The sequence below is a fragment of the Doryrhamphus excisus genome, chromosome 1 (genome assembly GCF_030265055.1).
Source record: "Doryrhamphus excisus isolate RoL2022-K1 chromosome 1, RoL_Dexc_1.0, whole genome shotgun sequence".
NCBI classification, from domain to species: Eukaryota; Metazoa; Chordata; class Actinopteri; order Syngnathiformes; family Syngnathidae; genus Doryrhamphus; species Doryrhamphus excisus.
The window spans coordinates 7736164-7761394 of record NC_080466.1 but is presented as its reverse complement, the minus strand read 5'-3'; the positions used below and the strand labels follow the sequence as shown (position 1 = coordinate 7761394).

Genomic DNA, 25231 nt, shown 5'->3' with positions numbered 1-25231 from the left:
TAATTATCTGTTTTTTCTAATCATTACACATTAGGAAACATATATATGTTCTTTATATCATGTTTCCACAGAAAGTGAAGTGTGGTGACTAAAAATGCTTTGACGAACAACGAGTTGGAAAGAGGGTCCATCCACTAGGTCTGTTACGTGCATGAAACATCACATTCTGGTCAGCCCAACAACGCTGGAAATGGTAAGCTGAATACAGAATAAGCATCACCAACACGAATTGTAATAAATTGTAATGTCTCCTGTTTCTGTGATTGGAATTGTCACAGAGTACATCAACTTGCCCGAGAAAAACAAAAAGGTAATGAATAACAGGCATTTTTTCCCTTGTTTATTAGCAGTACCAAGTAGGGCTGGGCGATTGAATATTGAATATCGATACATGCTATATAATCCCCATATCTTTCCACAACGTGATGTTAGACAAAAGTCAAAGGCAAATATGCGTGCAAAGTTGTATTAAAATGTATCGCCACAGACAACTTCTGTCTTCTTCATATCTAAGTTGTTGCTGCCGATCGGAGGAAAATAGAACTGTTGGCCCCTGCCGGTACAGAAATACACTGCATGCAAGAGCACACAGTAGATGCCAAGTCTTTTGTGTGAATGAGTTAAACATTTATTTACAATTGATTGACGGCTGTAATTAATATATATAATGATGAATACACAACGAGTAGCACGCAGGCCTCACAGCTAGGAGACCCGAGTTCAATTCCACCCTCGGCCATCTCTGTGTGGAGTTTGCATGTTCTCCAAAAACATGCTAGGTTAATTGGTGACTCCAAATTGTCCTTAGGTATGAATGTGAGTGTGAATGGTTGTTTGTCTATATGTGCTCTGTGATTGGCTGGCGACCAGTCCAGGGTGTAGCCAACCTCTCACCCAAAGACAGCTGGGATAGGCTCCAGCACCCCTGCGACCCTTGTGAGGATAAGCAATAGAAAATGAATGAATGAAATTATATGGGTCAGTAAGTTTTAAAAAATCCAAAAATGCTGTGGAAATGGCACCAAAAAGGAAACTTAGAGTGTGCGATAAAGAGTTAAAATATCCATAGCATGTGCCAGAGTTGTACTTATAAGCCATAACATGTACGTGCACTCGGGGAAGGGGGTGGGGCTGACATGTCATGATGTGCCATGTTAGTCACTGCCCCTCTGACAGCTCATGTCAATAGGAGGCTGATACAGCTGTCATCATGTCATGGTGTGAATGAGCTTGGCTCGGCTGTGCACGTCTGTATGTTTATACTCTGTAGTGTGTGTTGTGTAGTGTGATGTGTAGAATATAGTGTAGTGTGTGTAGAGTCCCAGACGGAAGCCCAGAGGACAGATGGCGGGTTCAGACGCAGACTGACACAGCGTAACCAAGTGATTACACACTCAATGACTCCCCCTGAAGAGAGGAGAGAGATAGTGAGAGGAGGGGCGAGGGTATGGGAGACAATTGAAGGAAGAGGGGCAGAGGGAGGAGGGGTGTTAGTGGATCAATTATTGGAAAAGTGTGGGGTATTGATGGAGAAAGTACAGGGTGTTAACATATGGAGGAAGGATGGACATAGTCTATTAGAGGAAGAAGGATGCCATTGTGAAATTTTTTTTTTCTCATCTTAACACTGAATGTGTTACGTGGGCGGCATTGGCAAAAGTACTATATTGTATTCCATGTACCTGGCCAGTACACTTAAAAGTTGGACTGTGTGTATGTGACACTTTTTTGTATTTTTTATGCCGGAGGTTACTGATGAGCGAGGGTCTCAAATGTGTTCTTTCACAGCAAACACATCTAGCATGACTTTTCTCATTAGGGTCATGGATGAGCTGGAGTCTGTTCCGGCTGACTTTGGATGAGAGGTGGTGTACACCCAGGATTAGTCACCCGTCAATCACAGGGCACATAAAGACAACTTTCACACCTATGGACAATTTAGTGTCTACAATGCTTTTGTCAGTGTCATATGTGATCAGTTGGTCACACTGGACTGAGCTCTCACTGCATGTTAAAAAGCCTTGTATGTGTCTGGAGCCTTTTGTGTGTGTTTGTGCATGCATGCAAGTGCTATCAAATCTCTGCCCACTGTTTACATGCCGGGCCAAATACGAACACACACAGGGAGTACTACCACTTCAGTGTAGCTCAGCTCAGGTCAGGTCAAGTGGGATCATGGGAAACAGTTCCTGTGGCCCTTCTCACCTTTTTCATCTCAAAGCGTTCCAAAAACATCCCAGACCTTACGGTTTAACGCCCGGTTGGTGTCATGTCATGAATTATGGAATTTGGGAATAAAATGTGGTCATTTTGTTAAATTCAACTTGATAGGTAATGTTGATAAACATTTAAAAGGCACTGAATGCATGTATGTATTTTTTTAACCCAACCATTATTGAGGCTATTGTGCTGAGGCTCACTGTGCTTAAGGGCTATATTTTTCTTTTAGATTTCACAGTGGTTAATTTCTTTTGATGGTTGTGTAAAGATTAAAGATTATAAAAAGTAACACATGTGAGGCACATCTGTGACGAAATTGTCACATTATCGCCGTGAGTGTCTTTTAAACTGTCAAAAGTAGCGGTGATAAACTTCTTTTTACACTTGTATGACAGTTGTTTTGTGGCGGCTACTTGACACTGTAACAGATTAAAATTTTCATTATTTTGTGTGATGAAAAATGACTTCCGAATGTGAAAGAGGTTCCATTCTTCTACTGGATATAGTTTATAAAGCGTTAAACATACCAATAACCAAATTATAAATCCATCCTAAGCTTACTGTAAGTGCCTATACTTCTATTTCTGATGTATTTCCCATTCTTCAGCTATCATCCTCAGCCTCTATCACTACACAAACAAGTTGTTGATGTTTAATAGATTTGAGAGAGAGCGAGAGAGAGAGAGGGCACCATCAATTTATCAGCTGCTTAACTGCGGCGAAAAAGCTATCATCGCTCTAATCTTGGCCTTTCAATTCGCCGGAGGGGAGGGGAGGAGGGTGGCAATGGGGCACACCCCATCTTGGAGATGATCTGTTAGCCCGCGTAAATGTTTATAACACGAGGCCAATCTCCAGGGTTTATCCATCAATGCACATCCAGTCACACACTTCCTTTTATTTTCGATGTCATTCTCCCGCTCGGTCTCTCTCTCTCTCCGGGGCATTTACAGGGATGTGAAAGCTGTTATTGGACAGGTCAGTGGAGTGGAACTGTCAGATAATAGGCTAGTTACCGCGGCAGCACATGAATGAGGGATGGAAAGGAGGTGGAGGGGGGTGAGATGGAGGTAACAGGGAGCGCCCTAGTTGCTCCTTAATCAAGAGCCAAACGGGGGAAATCTGAAGAGTTTAGACTCCCGGATGAAATGGATCGAGAGGTATAGAGCGATGAAATGGGCGAGGGAGGGTGAAAGGTAAGTAAACAGTGTGAAGAAATGTTAGAGGAGTGAGACAGCGAGGGAGTTTATTAGCATCCAGATGTTTTTGTCTGTTTGTCATTACCCAGAGTGCAACAGGAGCAGCATCAAGGTCACACTAATCAGACAGTGAAAATCGTGAGGATCACAAATGATCTAATGAATCTTCTCTACTTGTCTGTATGTGTGCTAAAATTGGTTGTATCCCAATCTGGGGTCTGCAGCCTACTTGACGTCACTACACGAAGGTTGTCCAACTTTGTCCAACTTTTGTGGCTCATCATATCTCAAGATTCCTTGTGCACTTCTGTCCAGCCCTTTAAAGATTTTTTGGGGGCATTTTGGCTTGATCCAAAATCCTTATGTGAAACATGAACACATTTTTCTATGCATTCTAAAGAGAGAAAACAAGTTAGTATCAGGGAGCTAACAATGCACGTCATGGGATGCACCTATTTCAACGGTAAATAATGTGTTGATGCCGATCAAAGTAGCCAAAAGTAACAAATAAATGAACTCACTGTTAATATTACAATCAATCAATTCAATTACAATCAGTTGATGGTTTTGCTGTACATTTGCTGACATTATTTGACGATTATTTCCTCGTTTTTCACATGAGTGAGAAACATGGAGCTGGGATTCCTGTCTACACTTACGCATTCTTAAAATGTGTAAAATGTGGTAATGGTTTTATTTCATTTGAACATGCATCAGATTACAATTGAGTGCATCCCATAATCAGTTCACAGTTCCACATGTTCAAAAGGAGTAGGAAGAAGCAAAGCTTATTAAATCCTACCCCTCCCTCTGGTACTTTTACAATCAGTAACTGTTACATTTGTTCACTTCCTGCTTTCAGTTACAGTTCAGTTTCAGATTGCTTACAGTTTAAGGTTATTATTATTATTCTAACAATGTACCTCGTACCGAAGTACCATAGTAAGTGTCAATAGTAAGTGTCAGTATAGTGATATATAAAGCACATCATGACTGGTTCAAGACTCTTCATCCTTGTATTTAGCAAACATCAACTGCTTGTATTGTCATCTCTTAATGAACAGTGCTTGTTATAGAGCTTCATGTAGACATTTGGAAAGTGTTCATATGCTTCATCCACATCATTTTCACTATACACACACTCCAATTTTGGTATTCCAGATCATTCTAAAAAGTGTTAATCCTTTTCTGTGTAGCCTACCAGAAAAGCCATTCTTTGCTGTCGTCATACTCCTCCTGGGAACTACGTACAACCACAAAAGCCGTCATCTTCAGTGTTGGAGCAGTCCAGCCCCCCTAAACCTGCTGGAGACTGTGGACCTCCCAACACTACTCCACACTGCCAATTAAGATGCACTGGTAGACCTTAGAAAAGCTGCTAAGTTGATACAGGAAATATGGTGAGACTTGAACCCGACCACGAATTAGTCACATCACTGTACAAGCCTCAGGGAGCGGGACGAAAATGTTGCGTCTTGTACACCGGAAATTATAGTAGTTACTTTCCGAAAATGGTAATTAAATTAGTCACAGAATTACTCTGTCATAAATGTGATTAGTTACCAGAGAAAGTAATTATTGCCTCAGGCAGAGGGAGGAATGAAGGTAGATGTGAAAAAGAAGCGCCATCCTTGTCGCCGATGTTATGTCCAAGAACGACTTTGCTCACCACTTTATTTACACCAACTGACACAATCGCCTGCGTGCGTTAGACAGCGCTTTACGGTACAATACGTCATACTGTCATACATTCATCAGGGCATAATAATGTGTCACATTTCACAGTTGGTAATGGTGTTGTAACATTTAAAATACTAATTGGACTACAGTGTATATTGAAAGTGGCCCCCTCCCTTCACGGCACCACACCCACGTTGGGGACCCGTCTATTTGAGAAGGACAACATCGGGGTTCAAATTTGTATAATGAATCTGTGCAATAATCCAACCAAGGTTGAACCGTTATCCAGAATACAGGGCTTCATGCTAGGGCTTTAGGGTGGGGGGTGGGCGGCATGGCGTGTGTTAATAAGATATTATTTTTTCCAAATGCACAGATGAGTCTGTGTGCTATTGTAACAATCACAGCTTCTTTTGATGTCCCACACTTGAATGAAGTGCTGCTCTTCAAACTGCTAATCTCACAAATGTAGTCAAGAGGAGGAAGAAAAGGAGGAGGTGGAGGAAGAAGGAGAAAAAGGGCAGGACACGTGGAGGAGAGGAGGCCACAAATTGGAAAATGAACGAAAAGGAAAAGCGATAAGAACTCCTGCTTTTTGAACTTGAAGAGCTTAATTTGAAATGTCAGGGCTAGTCCTCTTCCTCCTCCTCTTCCTCACCTTCCTGCCTCCTCCCTCAATAGTCAGTCCCCGCTGTATGCTGGTGAGGATTAAAATAATTAAACAGGCTCTGTTTTAATTAAGACAATAAAGCCGGCGGTCTCCGGGTGAACCCAGAGAGAGATGGCGGGAAGGCGGAGGGGCGGATTGATAAAGAGCTCTAACGGGAGAGGCGGGATGATAGGTGCTGTGGAGGGACACGCTTGATTGGCTTATCTGTCTTGTCTGTAGGGCTGGCCTATCTATTGCATGGCTGCATTGGACCTTTATATTCTTAAATACATTGGAACCTGTGAAAGTAAACACCCTTAAGTTCAAATATTTCATAAACTGACAAAACGGCTTTTTGTTGGGCTTTTCTCACACTTTACAAATGGAGGACGAACTTCAATCTATAAAGTTGAACAGCATCAGTTCTGTTGATTGCAGAGTTGCTCTAATTTCAAAGCAAAGGTTGTTGAGTGGTGGACGAGTGGCTAGCAAGCAGGCCTCACAGTTGGAAGACCCGAGTTCAATTCCACCCTCGGCCATCTCTATGTGGAGTTTGCATGTTCTCCCCGTGCATGTGTGGGTTTTCTCCGGGTTTCCTCCCACATTCCAAAAACATGCTAGGTTAATTGGCGACTCTTAATTGTCCATAGGTATGAATGTGAATGTAAATGGTTGTCTATGTGTGCTTGGTATGTGATTGGCTAGCGACCAGTCCAGGGTGTACCCCGCCTCTCGCCTCCCGCTTCTCGACCCTCGTGAGGATAAGTGGTCGAAAATGAATGAATGAATGGTTGTCAAGTGGTTAGCATGTTGGGCTCACAGTCAGAAGATCGTGGGTTTGTATCTCAGTTGCTCCACCTGTGCATGCAACGGCTCCTTCCGCCCTCATGCATAACTGCGACAAGCAGATAATGGATGGATGCTTCCCGTTGAAGTGAGTGTAAAGTGAGTTGATCAGTTCCTGTTCCAAAACTTAAAAACTTATATGTCAGAGTCAGGCATATAAATGTAACAACTAATTAGCCTAGGGCAATTGTGCTATGCTTGGGCCTGCTGTTTGGCTAATGTGAGTGCTTTGATACAGCTATGTGTGTAAAGGGGACCTATTGTGCTTTTTCCACTTTTTTAGAATCTTGTATTCTCGTGTTAAACGATGCCAAAGTTTCCGATAATGAGGTTTGCACATTTGGAAGTGAGCCCTGAAAGAATTTTGGAATGGCTCTGAATGCTCCGTTTCAGACTTTTTAACTCTTAACACTCTCACTGTGACATCACAGTGAACCTTGTGAGAAGTCAGCGGCTGATGACTTCCTTATATAGCTGAGTGGGACCAATAACAGCCAAGTGGGTGTGGCCATGGGAGGAATAAATGAAAGCAGACTATTTTGTAAATCCAAGGAAATACAGCTGGAATAGGTGCATATTCTGGAACATCTAGAAAGCTTTCTGTGCAGGTTATTGTGTGTAGCTGCTCTATAGGAATCTACAGCTCAATACAAAGGGCGGAAAATGAGCATGATAGGTCCCCTTTATTTTTGGTACACTTTTTTTGGGGCCAGACACTTTATAATAGAAATAATACAAAGTCGAACCGTGTAATAAAGATGTATCATAATAAAGGCTTTTGCTTCCCTGAAGATGGTTAGGGCATGATGTATTGGATGTACTTCCTATACAATTACAATAGTTCAGAAATGTTTTTGTACAAGTACTGAAGTACTGTATTTGAAAACGTTTTTTTAAACAAAAGTGAATCATTCTCTTATTTTTTTGTTGTTCTCTCAATGAGCAACCTGTATTAACATAAAAAATAAAACTCCAAATGTCTCACCAGCCATGAGCATCTTCACACATCACTGATTGTTAGCAACTCAGCGGACTCACATGGCTACTCATGTCAGTTATGTAGCTTTATTTATACATCCTTTGACAGACTCCTAGATTCCTAGCCAGGACCCGATCCTTCCTCTTGAAATCCTTTTTCTCATGACCCTCTCAGGCCATGTCACAGGTGCAAAAACAAAGCAATAAACAAACAGTGTGAAAACAATCACAGGCAAATGATGGGACAGCTGCAGCACGCTCGGCAGGGTTCTCTTCCATTAAGGCTAAAACGCTTCTTTATGACTTTGCCTTATGGACTTAATTCACCACTAAGTGAGTAGAGGTGCGTCTTTAGCACCTCGTACCCAATATGGAGCCAGTCAATTTGCCAGCTGACACCCTTGATACATAAATACATAAAGTGAAGAGCCCATTGAAACTCAATTATTCATTGAATCTTTTCATCATTTTTACTGTGCTTTAAGTAGTCCTAATGAGAAAGTACAAGAGAGTACAAATCTGTTCACAAACAAGGCAAAGTGGGATAACTGACTGACAGCTTTTGGAATAAACACTCCACCCTTTGCAATGTTAATATTTCAGTTTGTGCAACACAATGAAAAATCCAGAGGTTACATTGAGGGCTGAAATGCCAGACTGAAATTAATTCCGTTGGTGAGAATATTGCAAGCCGATGTGCTGGCCCGAGGCGAAAAATGAAACTGTGTGGCAACCAACAATAGCCGTTGATGAAATCCCATCTTCTTGTGCAGTCCAGCCCTAAAAGTCAGGCACGGAATTAGTTCAGTTTTCATTTAGTCTTTCTGGCTTTGTATTTGGGAATTAAATTCATCCATGCAGGGTATTCATCCTGTCTTCTTACAATGTTGCAAACAAGCATAACAAATGTACACTGTATAATTACAGCCAATACAAGAGCAGTATCAAAAATTTTGTATTCTTAAAGATAATAATGCTCAATTTCAGAATGTATTTTTATTTAACTGCAATGCTGTATATTTGCATACACTGTAGTGCAGTCAAGCTGTAGATTATACTTCACTTCCATGCACTCCTATACAGAGACAAACACACGCATAAAACTTCTCTTACTGATTAAACATTTAATCATTTTATAGCCCTACAATTTAGATATGGTTATTTATATATGGTTATGTCATTAATTTAACATTTTTAATCTATTTCTAATTGTTTAATACTTACATTTATTGCATTTCCAATTATTGTAAGTACCCTTAACAGGTTTAAGAAAATAAGTCTGCATGTAACTGGACCATTATGTGCCTTTTCCAGAAAATGCTTTCTTCTGTCTCACAATGTTATATTAGGGGGCTAACTGAGTCTTGCACTACACTTAATGAAAATGCTTAATGAAAACAAAAGCATATGTTCAAAAAGCTATGTTAAAATAGCCATAAACATTTAGTGTATCAATTTTTTGACATATGCTGCAGAGTGAACAAACATGGAGTTTGCAGGAAGCTAAACAGACGGCCTCGCTCGGGCAGCTCTGTGGAAACGCCACAAATGGCGGCAGGCAAACAGGCATGTGGGAGTGTTTAATGGTGAGTTGAGTCATTTGCGCTTTTTAATGATGATTAGAGGAGGAAATTGGCTCAGATTTACAGTGTCACGCCACGTTTGGACAGAGGGAGGAAATAGAATAAAGCCCTCTAAATCACATGTGTGCATGAACATGCGTACAGGGCCGACAGACACTGAGAATACCCCCACCCCCCACCCCCTCGCCACCCTCACTTCCATTCACTCCTCTAAGCCCGCCCCGACCCATAGCACCCATCCACCCACACACCTCCACTTCCAGAGGAAATGTATCACTTAAAGCGACTGCAGCTCGGCTCACAGAACCTAATGAATCTGGACTCAATTTTACGCCTAGCTGCCCTTCCGACTGACACAGGCACACGCACGCACACACACACGCGCACACTAAAATACCACAACGGTCTTACGTTTAGCTGGTTGGTCTTTGTAATGTAGAGAGGAAATTGGAAAAGTTTGATTTTGGGGGTTGAGTTTTGTCTTCACATCAACATATTCGTCTCTGTCCGACCAATATAGGGGGAACAATTTGGACAATTACAAAAACATTGATAATCACCATCGTAATTTTGCTAAAGTATGCAATCCTAGTCAGACCTAGTCAGACTGTCTATATGAGAGTGCATTGGTGTTTTTAGGAATCCACAGTGAAAATGTTTTGAAATGAACTTGCAGGCTGGTCTGATGTCTTTCATGGGCTGGATTTGAACAGCCAGTTGAATAGCCCTTTTTTATACAATGGAGCCAGAGATGGACTATTTGTCCAACAGGCCAGGTGTTGTTTGCCTTCAATGCAAAATTCTAGTGACAGTGACGACAAATGAAGAGAAGCTATTGACATTAACAATAACAATAATGAATGATTTTTTTAGCTTTTTTTAGTCTACAACATGCTGCTGCTGAACTTATCTCAGAGTGAAAAGCTGCTGTCAAAACAGAACCAAAAAAGTGCATTACTTTAATGACATTACTCGTAGATATCTCCATCTCTTTCTCTCTCTATATCTCTCTATCTCCCACGCACTCACACACATTTTTTTGTCTATTTATGGGGTCCACCAGTGGTTCTACCGGTCTGTAAAAATGAAGCAACACACACACATATACTTACACAGTGGCAGCCAATATAGTACAGAGTCATGTTATATCCTCATTAAAACATGCAAATAAATCAAAATTGTGATATAATTTCATGTTGTAATTTGAAGCCCTTTTTCTTCTCTGCTTTTTTCAGGTTTTGTCTGATAGTTTGTCACCTCTTCACCTCCTGCCAAACATCCAAGCATGCTGCTCATCCCCCAATAAAGAATTACAAGTCGTCTTTGAAGCCTGAATAAGCAGTGTAAGTCATTTGTTCCTCTTTACTTTTAGGTTTTAGAGTCTTTATAAATAATGATTATTTAATATGTTGTGAGTAAAGTGGAAAATTCACTTACTTATATACACTTACATAGACAAACAACCACTCACATTCATACCTATGGACAATTTGGAGTTGGTGTTCAAAATTAATTAATTAAATGAATGCGATCATTCTGCCTGCTTTTGTAAATGACTACTGCCACCTTCAACAATGTGAATACCTACAACGACCCTGAAACAATCCAAAAAGTCAGGAACATTGCAGTAATGCAGTGTAGTGATGAAGTGATGACACATGTAAACGTGCCAAGATCAACCTCTTTGTGCCAAGTGGCCTCTGTTTGAATCTATATGATAATTCTACTCTCACACACACACACACACACACACACACACACACACACACACACAATGGTTTAAAACTTGTGTGGACAGAGCTGGCCTGAATGCACACACACACAGACACACTCAGCGAGTGTGCCAACTGTTCCACTATCCCGTCCAGACTGACCATGTGTTGTTGCTTGCTGATGTCTCCATCATCCTCTAATATCACTGACTTATTCCTTTCCCTCCCAACCTTCTCTCCTGCGACTCACATCAATAGCCGCTGATATCATTTGCAAGCAGTAAACACCAATCTTTACACACACACTTCCTAGAATCAACACAATAATTGAAATATTTTCATCTTGATTAGGTCTGGCCTACTGGCTGGGTGGGTTGCTAAGAGCTGTGCTCCCTGGTTGCTAGGGGGACTAAATCATCTGGCATTATTTGATTTCTTGGCCAGATATGAAACCGTTACCGTGGCGATTAAATGTTTCACAGCTCAGACACCTTGAGGGGGGGAAATGACGGAGGAAGTGGAGGCTGAGAGATATTAAGACAACGAAGAGGCAGGCAGGGAAAACACTCCTGTGAGAGGATAGGATGCTGAGAAGACCCCAGCCAAGGCAGAACAGTTCCCTTGGATCATCATCACATTTTAAACTTTCATACACAACTCTGAATCAGGTTAAAAAAAACTTAGTTTTAAATAAAGTTAGTATTAAATAAAATCGGCTTCATTCTACTCCTTTTCGGTGAAGTGAAAATGCAATGTGACTCCCAGGTGTAGTTAGTGGTAAAGGTTAATCTGCTAAAAATGGTGTGTATGTGTGTGTGTGATAGAGAACAACAGGCCAATAAGACGGAAATGTTTTCCAGCACCTCTATTTCTCAGTTGGCTGTTCTTTACCCCTGATGACAGTGTTCGTGTGTGTACGTGCGCATGGAGTTGTTTGCGTCACGTAGATAGAGAGATGTCTAGAGAATCACGGCGAGTACACCATGAACCGCCTCTGTATGGGAGCTGTGGGCATTGTCAAATATTAAGAAAACACACACATGTGCTCCCACCGGAGCACAAACTACACACACGAACACACACAGTGACACAAGTTATGAGAGGAAAGACTGAGAACCACCACGCACATAGAAAAAGTTATTATTGTCAAGGATGCTGTTATTGTATGTTTTTTCACAGTGGAAATACATTCTATACCAGGGGTCTCAAACACGCGGCCACACACTAGTTTGAGGCCCCCGCCTTGATATGAAAGCTTGCGCAAGTTTGATATGGATGCTGTATGGTACCATGTACCCAGAAAAAATAATTACGTTTGATTAATGTTCATGTTAAAGGTTAAATAACTCTTAATAGTTATCCTCCCTATCCGTGTGGAAGTGGTAGGTTTTTGGCTATTTAAGTTTAAAGGAAATAACTTGAAGGCTACCATTTAGGTCGCAAGCTCTCTAGTTTGCGAGTTAGCATGTGTCTCAAGACCCTGCAGTTGCGCAATATGTTGTAAATAAAAAAAGTATAAATGTGACTATAGTCGTGTTTTGTCATGTCTACAAGGCTCTAATAATGCTTTGTTAATTTTAATCTGAAAAAAATAATTTGTCTACCCACCAACTATGTGTGGTTTCTTAAGTTTTTATTATTTGCCGTTTTATTATTATTATATTTATTTGTTACTGATTGATTGATTTTCTTTATTCTTGATTTGTTTATTTATTTTTCATCTTATTTTGTGCAGAAAAAATGAAGATATTTGAGAACAGTGGAATGTTTTATCAGAGCTTTTATTGTAGAAAATCGGAACCAAAGCACTGAAAAAGTTTGTATATTTTTCTGTTTTTAATAAATGTGTTTTTTTTTTTTGGGGGGGGGGGGGGACCTGATGCGGCCCAGCCTTGCCCAGACCCTAGCTCCAGTGGCCCCCAGGTAAATTGAGTTTGAGACCACTGTTCTATACTGTATCTTTGTATGGTGTGTTATGACATTAATAAATATGTACAAATTTTTGATGGTGACGCTAACCAAGGTTCCACATTGTGTGTGTGTGTATTAAAAGCAAAGTGATGTTTGTGACACTTTCTAGACGACCAAGTGCCGTGCTGCAGTGTTTCTCCTAGAAAGAGCTCTCCTCTAATTGCCTTAAACCAGTCAATACGCCTGCAGTGTGTGTGCGTGTGTATCTGTGTGTTTGTTTGTGTGGTCAATAAAGTGTTCGTTTGGAGGCAATTGGTTGTTTTTCCTCAGTTTGACGCGTTAAATGCATCCACACCAGTACGACTGCTAGCTAAACGCTATTGATCCCGTCCTGTTTTCAACTTCGTTTCTCATAACAACTCACCAGCAAGCGAGAGAGGAGAGCCTCACGCTCAAACGTGAACATTCATCCGCGAGTGCAAACACGCAGAGTGTCGTCCTTAATGCTGTTTATTGACAATTTGTGCTGATGACTTGGATGATTCACTTTCACAGTGTTGCTCTATTGTTGACCATTGGCGTGAGGGTCAACCATGTTTTGATTGGTTTCATTTGGAGCTGCTTGAATTCCTCCCACTTTAGTAATGATTGTCCAAATCGTTGCCATTATGGAAGCAACATGCTCCATGCTGCTAGTTGACATTTTTAAATACTGTATTGAGTACCCATACAGTATTTTTGACTTGGTACAAATTTTGCAGTGCACTACAGTTTTGATCACAATACACAGCCATCTGTGTTTGTCTGTTAGCAAGAACCCTGTTGATTTTGATGGTATTCTACCACTGACTATAAGGAGTTTAAAGGGGACCTATTATGCTTTTTCCACTTTTCACTGTGTGGTGAGGACTTGAGTTATACATTGAGAGAGAGAAATAACAAAATAAGGAAAATAAACACCATCATACTTGTTATGAGTGTTTAGTGTGCAGGCCACACAGCTTGGCGATTCGAGTTCAATTCCACCCTTGGCCATCTCTGTGTGGAGTTTGCATGTTCTTCCTGTGCATGCGTGGGTTTTCTGCAAGAACTTTGGTTTCCTCCCACATTCCAAAAACATGCTAGGTTAATTGGCGACTCCAAATTGTCCTTAGGTATGAATGTGAGTGTGAATGGTTGTTTGTCTATATGTGCCCTGTGATTGGCTGGCAACCAGTCCAGGGTGTACCCCGCCTCTCGCCCAAAGACAGCTGGGATAGGCTCCAGCACCCCCGCGACCCTCGTGAGGATAAGCAGTAGAAAATGAATGAATTAATGAATACGAACATTACATTTATGGGACTTTTGTCGTCTGCCTTTATGTCACTACCCCTATGACTACTTCTCTTTCAACCCACTTCCCCCTCAGTGGTTCTGCCCCACCTTTACCTCCTTCCAGCGAACATCCACCATTCGGCGAAGTCACATCTGGAAACTGCATTTAGTTCTGCTTGAGTCTCAGGAAGTTTTCACACTTCATGACTCATTAACCTGCAGGCCTCCCGAAGCTAGCAAGAGGAGAGGGGGAGGTTGGATGGCCGGTTGTCTGTCTGGCGGTTGAGGAGAGTGTGTGTGTGTTTTTTTTTTTTTTGAGGGAGAGGAGAGGGTAGCGAAAAGGAAAGCGAGATAATGACGGAAAAGTTCAATTATCGAACATCAAACTAGATCTAGATCAGTAGAGGTGTGAAGTCTGCCAAGAAAAGCAGACAAGGATGAGGGGGGGATGAATTAAATACTGACCTGTGTGCGCGTGTGTGTGTGTGTGCATGCGTGCGTGTGTGTGTGTCCAGTCCACTGTGACTAAAGTGTCTGAAAGTGGAGCTTTTCTTAATGAAACACTTTTCCTGAAGTGATAATTACACCAGTAAAAAAAGCAAGGACACCTCCGGTCAATGTGTGATATTTAGTTGACTAAAACACTAAGTACCCCCCCAGTCCCCAAGACCACTACTGTAATGGTGCGACACCACGTTTAACATATGTTTATGTGTCCTTATAGTCAGTTTATTGTATGACCAACAATGTCCATCCATCCATCCATCCATCTTCTGTGCCACTTATCTTCATAGTGGACGCCAGTCAATCGCAGGGCACATATAGACAAACAACCATTCACATTAGTATGGATAGATTTATGTAAATGTAGGAACCTTTAACAGAGATTGCAGGGGGGACGGTTACAGTAAGACACATAGCGAGCTGGGTCAGTGATGATTTTACCTGCTACTGAAGTTTCCAATGAAGTCCACGTGAGAAAACATACAGCTCTAACCGTCTACTGTTTGTAACCAACTAGAGTGAAACAGCATCCTTGTGGCTCTTCTGTCCCCTCCCCGTCACCCTCCACTCATCACCACGTTCACTAACAAGTGTGTGATGTTAAATTGTTCATTTGTCATATATATAATATATATATATTGCAGTTTTCTGTGTATACAGCTATAATTATTATTTATGGATTCATTAGAATTACATTTACTATTCGCATGTTTTGGTTTTCCACTGGTTTTTGGAGTTCCTTTGTACATGCAAACAATGCACAACAGCACAATATTAAAGCTACAAACACAAAATGATGTGTTCCCAGTAGGGCTTACTAAATGCCGGCTTCATGGCTAAATTTTGGCCAACACACTTCCAATGCACTACTATGGGACCTCTTGAGTCATAATTAAAATGGTTGTAAAATAGTATAGTATTCATCCATCCGTCCATCCATTTTTTTTACTGCTTATCCTCACGAGGGTCGCGGGGTGCTGGAGCCTATGCCAGCTGTCTTTGAGCGAGAGGCGGGGTACACCCTGGACTGGTGGCCAGCCAATCACAGGGCACATATAGACAAACAACCATTCACACTCACATTCATACCTAAGGACAATTTGGAGTCGCTAATTAACCTAGCATGCGTGTACCGAGGAGAACATGCAAACTCCACACAGAGATGGCCGTGGGTGGAATCAAACTCGTATAATATATTTTTAATAAATACCCTAATAAATTAGGACAGCTCTTCTCCTTGATGTGTTCCTGCTTCCTGTCTCTACATGAAAGTTTATAGTGTTTCCAATCACAAATTTGATTAACTTTTATATCACCATCTACCTTTTTTTTTCCCCCCACACATTTCCTCTCCTGATTTCAATCCTGTTTGGTAAAAGGAGGACTGACAGCCTTTCATTGCATGTCACAGCAGCTGAAAGATTCTCACCGAGGGGCTCGATCATAGATAAGCATCAACAGAACCATGGTTCAGATAAGGAGCAGAAATAATGTAGAAAAAAAGGTGCCCTGCCGATGCACAAATACAACAAAAGATACCTGTGTCTTTAATAGAATTTCTAGGAATCCTGGTGTTGTTTGACACCCAAATACTTTTATTTAAACAAATCAGAGCAGCAGAACAATTCAATTATTCGCCCTGGTTTTAATAAAAACCTTTGCCGTGCTTTACACGCCATCTTCTCCTAATTCAAATTTTACGATTTAACAGTCGGGGCCTTTCCCATTAATTCTCAACACACAAAGTTACATTTTCTGGTTGGAGGGTGCACAGATTTGTTGAGTAAATATGAAGAGAATAGGAAGAGCAGGACAGTGCAGAGATTAGTGCGCACAAGTAAGGAAAAGTTTGGGCTACTGGTGCGTTTATAATCACTGTTGGCTACCATTTGGCATGTGAAAATGTGCCAAATCGTTTTACTTGCCATTAATTATATGGCTGTTTGAGCATTTTTATGGCAATGCGCAGACTTTTCCATGTGCTAAAAGTCAATTTGAATAGTTTTCCCCTTTTTTTCAGTAGTTGGGTCAACATTAAAAACAATACTGTGAAGGACTTGAAACCAATACTCAATTGATTGGCAGAAATAATACTATAGACGTATCGCAACAAAAATAAAATGACACATCGAGTATTTTAGCTAAAACAGTGGATAGATTGTAACATTCACATAATTCAGTAAATGGTGTCAGCAATTGTATTTGTGATGGCTAATTTAATGTTTTCTAATGCTAACAGGATGAGCATAGTTACGTATGTCAGTCAAGTGTCTTACCTTTAATAAAAATGTAAAAAAATGTACAGAAAATTTTTATTTGCTTGCGTGCCAAATAAATACATTTTACATTTTACTGCAAGCAGATTATTGTGTTTGGAGGATTTTTATTTTTTTATTCCAAATTCAATTTGGAAATTTGATTTTGGCTCGCAACTATTCTTATGGAAAATATGCTCTATTCTCTATAAAACGCTAGCAAACTGTAGCATTTTTGTGTTAAAATCGGGGCTGTTGATTAATTAAAATATTTAATCACTGTGATCTATAGTTAACTTGAAATTAATTGAAATTACTCGCAGATTGTTAATCACTGTTTTTATCTATACCTGTACCTTTGCAGGATCATTTTAAAGTTTTTAAGACACCTAACAATGTAAAACTGAAAACTGTTTTTTTAAACAGCTCAACACAAAATGTATAAAAACAAACACAACAACCAGACATTGGTAAAGTAAACTGTTCATCACTCAAATATTCTCTACAAGCAAATAATGTGACAAACATTGCAAATAAAGGTCTGCAAAAACACCCAACAACAAAGTGAAAACAGGATGTTAGAAAAATAAATATTGACAACAAAAACAGTCAGTAGTTTATGAACTAGGACTGCACCCATAGACTGCAGTGCAGTCAAGCTCTAGCTTATATTTCACTTCCAAACACTCTTTTACAGAGACATTTACAAACACTCTATTTATCACACTTTTCTTGTTCTGGCCTCTTCAACAGAGTGTTTTAGCCTGTCATCTTTGATAAACACAGCAGTTCAAGCACAAACGCTAATAAATAATAATAATAGCGCTAATAAATTCCCTTGCAAACCTTTACTGCCATTTCATTTAGTGCTGTGTGTATGCTCACTCACTTCTGCCTTTGTCACATTGACACACACCCTCTTGCTCCAAATAGCTGTCCTAAGCTATGCCCGTCGGTAACTAGCACCTCACAACCCAAAATGGAGCTCACACTTCAAGCACTGTATAAATGACAATAAAAAACACTTACAATGCTCTTGCACCTTGTCTCTTGTCTCTGGTATTTGAGACCTGACAACTCACCTCTCAGAAACATTAGATACAGATAACTTTGGTTTTCCTTTTATTTGTCCATTTTTGCTCAATATTTGTTCCCGCTTATGGGGAAAGCATCAAGTGCCACACCAACACATTTCCTCAAATTACGATGTGGGCCGAGGGTTAAAGACCTGTGCATGTTAGTTATGTTTAAGAAATTTTATACAGCGTTAAAAGTGAATTTCCATGAACTTGTTATTAATGCGGGGACTTTGACAGCCCTAGTTAAAATAAAACATTTTCAGTAGAGCATATCCACTCATTGACATTTTTGTTGCCGGAAAACATTCCAATTATGGTGCTTAACATTTTGTATGATTTCCTCCTTTTCATTCTTGTGCCAAGAGTAACCGAGGGGTTGTTAACGCTTCCAATTGAGCGCACTGTTACTGATTTTTAAGATAATTACTGCATTATGTGAGCATCTTTACGCACTAGCACAACAAGTTATATCAATAATATAATTAAGCCTACTAATATTGGTAATAATCATACTGTAATTATATTTTTTTACAATCTGTTGTTAAGTGTGCAGTCTGCATTTAATTGTTGTTGTTCTGTTGACAATCAGGACTTTTTAAAGGCCACTCATCGCCTTTGCCAATTAGCTCCATGATGGCTTTCACGTGAAATTAGCCCAGCCATTGTTGTGGAGTGCAGGTGAGACAGCAGCCCGCAGTAGCCACTAGACCACAAGAGACACTTGATGTCCCCACACCCCCTCACAGCAACACTTGTGAGGGCTTTATTGATGTTATTCTACGTTGGTGCATAATCGACTGAAACTCTCAATGATTATTGTTAGATGTCAAAGCGAGAACTCTTCAATGCATCTCATAGTTAAATTGCCAAGCTAAAATAATAAAAGTTGTTGGGTTCACAAGTCAAATCAGCTTGTTTTTATCAGTGTTGTTTTACCGGTCGCATTGTTCAAATCTTCAAACCTCACCATTATTTTATTGTACGTACTGTACAATGGAACTGCCAGAATTCTTATAATTTTGAATGAAACACAATCCAACACGCCTGAGATTGCATAGGTCAGCGTTAGATTTCTTTCCACCAATTAGTGATGTCTTGAACCAAGATTTTCATTGTCTAATCTGATTTGTTAGATTTTGTTCACAGTTGACTAATTGAAAGTTGTTGGGGGTTTTATTTATCTTGTAATTCTTGGATGGCACAGCAAGAACCCTCATGATTTTGAAAGGCATGATGCCTGAAATGCCTGAAGCGGGGGTGCTGGAGCCTATCCCAGCTGTCTTCAGGCAAGAGGTCCGGTACACACTGGACTGGTCGCCAGCCAATCACAGGGCACATATCGACAAACAACCATTCGCACTCACATTCATACCTATGGACAGTTTGGAGTCGCCAATTAACCTAGCATGTTTTTGGAATGTGGGAGGAAACCGGAGTACTCGGAGAAAACATGCATGGGGAGAACATGCAGACTCCACACAGAGATAGCTGAGGGTGGAATCGAACTCCGGTCTCCTAGCTGTGTGGCTAACCACTCCCTCACCGTGCATCCATCCATTTTCTATATCCCTTGTCCTCAGTAGGGTCACATGTGCGCTGGAGCCTATTCCAGCTGAATTTGGGTAAGAGGCGAGGTATAACATAGACTGGTTGCCAGTTTGTAGCTGATCTTCAAAGCTTCTTAAAAATATTGTTCAATCTAAGTCATATCGCTACTATATGTTTTATTTGACATTTTTATCAGATTCTCGTGGCTGCTAACTGACTATCTTGTCACACTTTGTTTGTTGTGCTGCTGTTACTGTGTGTTTGATGCCTTAGTGGGGGAGGGGGTGTATGTGTCTGACACCTCTTTGGTTCTGTTAACCCCAATCAGGTTGTGCTGGACCTCTGTGGAACACCTGGTCCCACATGCATTGATGTGTGTTTGTGTGTTGAAGTCTCTGATGCTGAATCGATGGGCCACCTTGGGGATGGCACAGCGGACCGCATCGAGGGAGGGGGGCTGGTGGGGAGGGTGGTCTGCCAGCCTCATTCTTCACACTTTTTTTAAGAGAGGCGTGCGCACGAAATAATACCTGCTCATTAGGAGCACGCCGCCTCCTCCTGGCTAATTCATCGTGTACTGTCACTGGCTTGTGTACGACCCCCGGGAAAGACATAAATTACACGCTGGAACCAAGCGGTCGAGCGGCCGGCTCCATGCCCCCGACGCTGCTGATTTATCAAGCAAATTACTGAGTCCTGCTCGGCCCAAACACTTTGCAGAGGAAATCACCGACTAACCCCAGAGCCAACCGATTTATTGAAAAGCTGTCCCCCACCATCACCCATCTAGACCACCGCCCCTCCCGACTCCACACTTCCCCCATGCCACTCCACTCATCTTTCACCAACTTAATTAAAATCCATCCCGTTGGCTCGTTGGCATTTATTACAACCAGTGGGCTAATGAAACAAAGACAACGACAAACCCAAAGCTGCTTTGTGACAATAAACATTTTACAACTCCGCACACTCACACATGCACACACACTGGGCCTTCCTTTTGTAGTGACATTTAAACACGGTTTAAGATAAGGCAATGTATTAACACTGGAGGTTTGCTTTTAAAGTAGGACACTTAGACATTGCTTTTGTTTTAAATTAGCTTTCTTTGATCAAATTATTAAGTGTGTGGTATAAATGGTCGAGTAAGTGCATTATGTTATGTTGCGCCTGTATTTGTAGAAAAAAAATATTCACTGGGAAATGGGAGGTTGCTTGAAAACCTTCAGATATTAATATTCATATGTAGCATTTTTTGTGGTTAAAAACATTTTCGTTACTTGCTGCTGATGTTTTTCCATTAGGAAACTTATATACTTGTGATCAATCAATTAAACTTTATTCATAAAGCCCTTTTTATACATTTAAAATGCAACACAAGGTGCTTTACGGTGTTAATAACAATGGCTGGACAGTGCCCCCGCCCCCCGTGTCATACACTGACACACATGCATACACGCTTATACACAAATTAATGTATGGCTAAGCCATTACCAGACCACAGCCGCCAGGGCAGTGACACAGGATACACAACGGTAAGCAGACACACCACCTAATGGGCCAGTACCTCGGACAGCACCCCCTTCACAGCCATATCCAATATAACCCTTGCATACTAAGTAAAATAGTAAGAATATTAGTAAAAATGAAGATAAAAGTTAAACTCAATAATATTAAAATACAAATAGAATGAGATAATAGGGAAAGTAACAATACAAATACCTGATACATTATTCATGCATCCATTCATTTTTTATACCGATCTCCTGACTGTGTAGCCGACATGCTAACCACTTGTCCACCGTGGCTCTGGGGTTAGTCGGTGATTTGTATGTTTGGGCCAAGCAGGACTCGAAAATATGCCTCCATTTTAGCATCCTGGCTTTTGGGATACTTAGAGACCAATGCCAGAGGAGCTCAGAGTCCAGAGGGTCTGATCTGAATGATATGAAGGTCTAAGATCATCAAGACATTCACAAACCAGGAAAAGGAGGTTTAAATTTTATTCTGGTAGCCAAAGCAGCCATTCTAAAACCAATGTAACCTTCAGTGCCAACCTTCAGGTCTTTGTCAGGACATTTTCAGCTGAGTTTTTTAATAATTAGAGATGAAATTCTCTTAGGAAGGCCAGAAAGCAGGGCGTTGTAGGGTGATGGGCTGCCACTGTTGGTAGATGATTGGTCAAGCATTCACTGAGCATTTGAGGATACACAAGCAAACACAGTAGGCCCTTATTTTCCTCTTTTGTTGTGTGTTTGTCTAAAGCGGTACTGTGCAGTAGAAATACATGAACAAACATTAAATGACAAATACAAGTACCTGCTGTACTCACCAAGGATGCTTTTCCATTAATGAAACAAAGTACTATTTCTACATGGATGACATCGCTATAATCATTGTAACATGCAATGGCAAATGGCAAAAATAAACATGCACGTTAACATTAGCTTACTTTGCTGCAGTGGGCAGTGGTATGTACTGTGCACTAGTACAGTGGCTAATTATTCTAATATTTCAAATATAATATTTAGCATTCAATGGGTGGTGTTTTTTCTAGTTTCTTGTTGTTCTATTTTTCCAGTGGCAAACATATCACCCCAACTTAGCCTCCACAATCTCCACTTTGCTGTAGCGGCCCAAAAATGGTACCGTGCTGTGGAATAGCGATTAATTTTCTTGAAAAAAAAAGTTAATTTGTTACATATTTTACTTTGTAGAATTTTTTGCTCCAGCTGTCACTTTTCTTGCTGCCTCAGTCTCCTCTTGGATAACACGTCTCTGTAGAAGCCACATGTAAAAGTAAACACAGGACCCATTGTGTCAGATTTCCTACTAGGTTTGTTTGAAAGTGGTTTCTATTGTGTTTTCTATTGTGACCTTGAACAGATGTATAGCTGTTGTGAGTCCTAGATATAACAGAAGTGTAACCAAGCTCAATCCTGGTGCCATAATTGAGTCTTCTACCAGTGTAGAGTCTTGATACAGAGCCGTGATACTTAAAGTGCAAATGTGTCTTTATTAAATAAGCAAAACAACAACTGCATTACTGGTCTATCCGCTAAGATGGGAGGTGCAAACGACATTCTGTTTCTTGGTAGTTGCTGGACTCTCTCCCTTTCCTGCTTTTTCTCTCACCTCCTCTTGAGATTTGGATGGGTACGGATGGGGGGACTGCATGGAGGAAAGTGCTAAATTAGCTGGCTGATCTGTGCTCATTGCCGCATACACATCCCCCTATTACCACCGCCCGGGCGCCGCTTAATATTCCGGGCATGGCGAAGCGCGTCTAGATAGCAGATTTATCAAATGGGAAAATGAATGTATGATGATCAGTTAAATTGAAAATCAGCGCCCGGGTGACAGACCGCGCTGACACCTCGGTAATTAGAAAGAAAAATGATGGCGTCCGAATGCATAATAGAGCAAAAACAATTTACGCCCATACACACTACACCCCCCCTCGAGCTCCATCCCCACCCGCCCACCTTCAACGCTGTAATGACCGTGCGTTCAAATTGAAAATTTCTCCCAGGATGAAATTGAATTCATAAAATGTGATGCATGAGGGATGTTTGTGTTGTCCCGCTCTCTCACTCACTTCCTATGTCCCGTTCAGTCTTTAACTTTCCCCGAAAATTGAACCAACAGAGTGGATGCTAAAGGTTAGAGGTCGGTGTCTGTCATATACTTTGTCCCCCAGTAGCAAGCAATGATGGACGATGTAAATTAAAGCATTGGAAAGATGAAACAACCCAAAGTATATGCTATTAAAGCCCACCACATTACCCACTATTACCGTCATTTTCTTGTTTTCTATAAGTCATTACGCACTTACCAGCCAATTCATTAGATACAAAAAATATTCAATAATATACAAGAAATACAATAAAATTCCACCTTTACAGCTGTTTGAAGCACTTTGCAATTCTACACCATAGTACAACATAGTGTGTGTTTTTGAACACCATCTTGATGATCGACAACATTGCGCATAACAATCTAGTCCGTTTGCCCTGTACAGTATCATTCCATGGAATTGAGTGCCCAGACAAAGCATCTCACGCATTACTGACTCAGTCTCTGTGTATTTTTTATAGTGTGTGACTGCTAAATAACCTACCATGGAGCCAAAGAAAGTTGCAGTGTCAGCAATTAGACAAAGAAGGTAAGGGTGTTGGATTTTTGCTTCGATTTTTGAATTATTTGATTTGCGTTGGATCTTTTGGCGCAAATAACTGATACTAACCAATGTACTGTATTTTCTGGACTATAAGTCGCTCTGGAGTATAAGTCGCACAAGGCCAAAAATGCATAATTAGATAGAAAAAAACATACATAAGTTGGAATGGAGTATAAATCGCAGTTTTTGCGGGTTATTTATTTTACAAACTACTTTCAAACTATTAAAACCGACATTACATCCTCTTGGAAGGCAAGTTCTAACAACAAAAGAATAGAGAACAGGTTGAATAGGTGTAAGATATGCTAACACAATGCTTATTCAGCTACACAAAAAATGTTTATGTAACAAACATTTTTTTCATTTATAAGTCGCTCTGGAGTATAAGTCACAGGAACAGCCAACCTATGAAAAAAAGTGCGACTTATAGTCCGGAAAATATGGTATATTGTTAAATGGGGTATTGGTCAAAACTGAGCAATCAATATGTTGCTTTTTTGTTGTAAATCATATTCAAAAACGTGGCAAATAAGATATGTGTGTTTTAATTACATGTGCTTAATTGAAGGAAGATATTTTAGTCATACACGCTATATAGGTCTTTGCTATAAGGCAAGCTCAAATATTTTGTAATTAATCGGCCTCTTAATCTAACCGATTAAAGACTGTAAAGCATTTTTCCTTCTAAAAAAAAAAAAAAGAATTAACGATTTAATGTGATTGTTTCGGTCAAAGGGGACGTTTCCTGAGGCCTTATGGGAAAATAATGTCCTTATGAATTAAATAATAGGGTTATTACTTTCATTGATTTTGGCTGTCTGGGAATTTAGTGTTTAGCTCGGGTCTTAACGCAGCCTCCTCCTCCTCTTGCTCTCTCCTCATCCTGTTGTCTAATTATTTTCCTATAAGCCGCCTGCTTCCTGCAGCGCAAACAGCACACTCACTGGGCAAAAATTATGTAAATATTATTAAAGGGACTCGGGCGCGGAAATTCATTTTAGCTTGGCTCTGCAGAGTAAAGCCTCCGTCCCTCGGATCCTGCGTCAATTTATTTGCAAATAAAGGCGCGGTGACCGGGAGGGATCAGGGATATTTAGGCGGCCTGTCAACGCGGCTCCTCTGTGCACACGCCGACCAGAATTAATGGTTTTAATAATTGGGATTTCACTTTCCAGAGAACTGGGTGGCGTTTATAAGCACCTAATCTTAACATGCTCTTTTCTAAGCAATCCCTCTGGTATCCATGAGCATTTTTAGATCATTTTCAAGGATGCTTAAGCACCTCTAACATACAAAATAGGACATATAGCAGCGACAGTAATGCATTTAAGAGGAATGTGAATCTCAAAAGACGATATACAATGAATTTTGAGGCAAAAAGATGTGTATATCAAAATTAGATAGCCACCATAAATCATTGTTCACACTACAAGTCCCAGAATGCATTGAGTTTTGTCATGTAGCTGCCTCTTTGCTACTAGCTCCAACTGAGCATCTGGTGTAATTCGTTTGAACACAAACGGGTTTAAAACACCATGTAAGCCATGTAGTGTATAATTATTACAAATGTCCA

General features: G+C 40.6%; 1 long non-coding RNA gene across 3 annotated transcripts in view; it reads left to right on the top strand.

The window, feature by feature from the left end:
• The window catches only part of LOC131143218 (uncharacterized), a 36222-nt gene that overhangs the window by 995 nt on the left and 9996 nt on the right, over positions 1-25231 (top strand). For 2 of the 3 annotated variants that reach the window (XR_009133275.1, XR_009133287.1), the window contains exons 2-4: positions 72-193; positions 10391-10498; positions 23576-23643. This is a non-coding gene — a long non-coding RNA (uncharacterized LOC131143218). Of the gene's footprint in view, positions 1-71; positions 194-278; positions 311-10390; positions 10499-23575; positions 23644-25231 lie in introns of all 3 variants that reach the window. The other variant, XR_009133281.1, reaches the window with a different exon arrangement.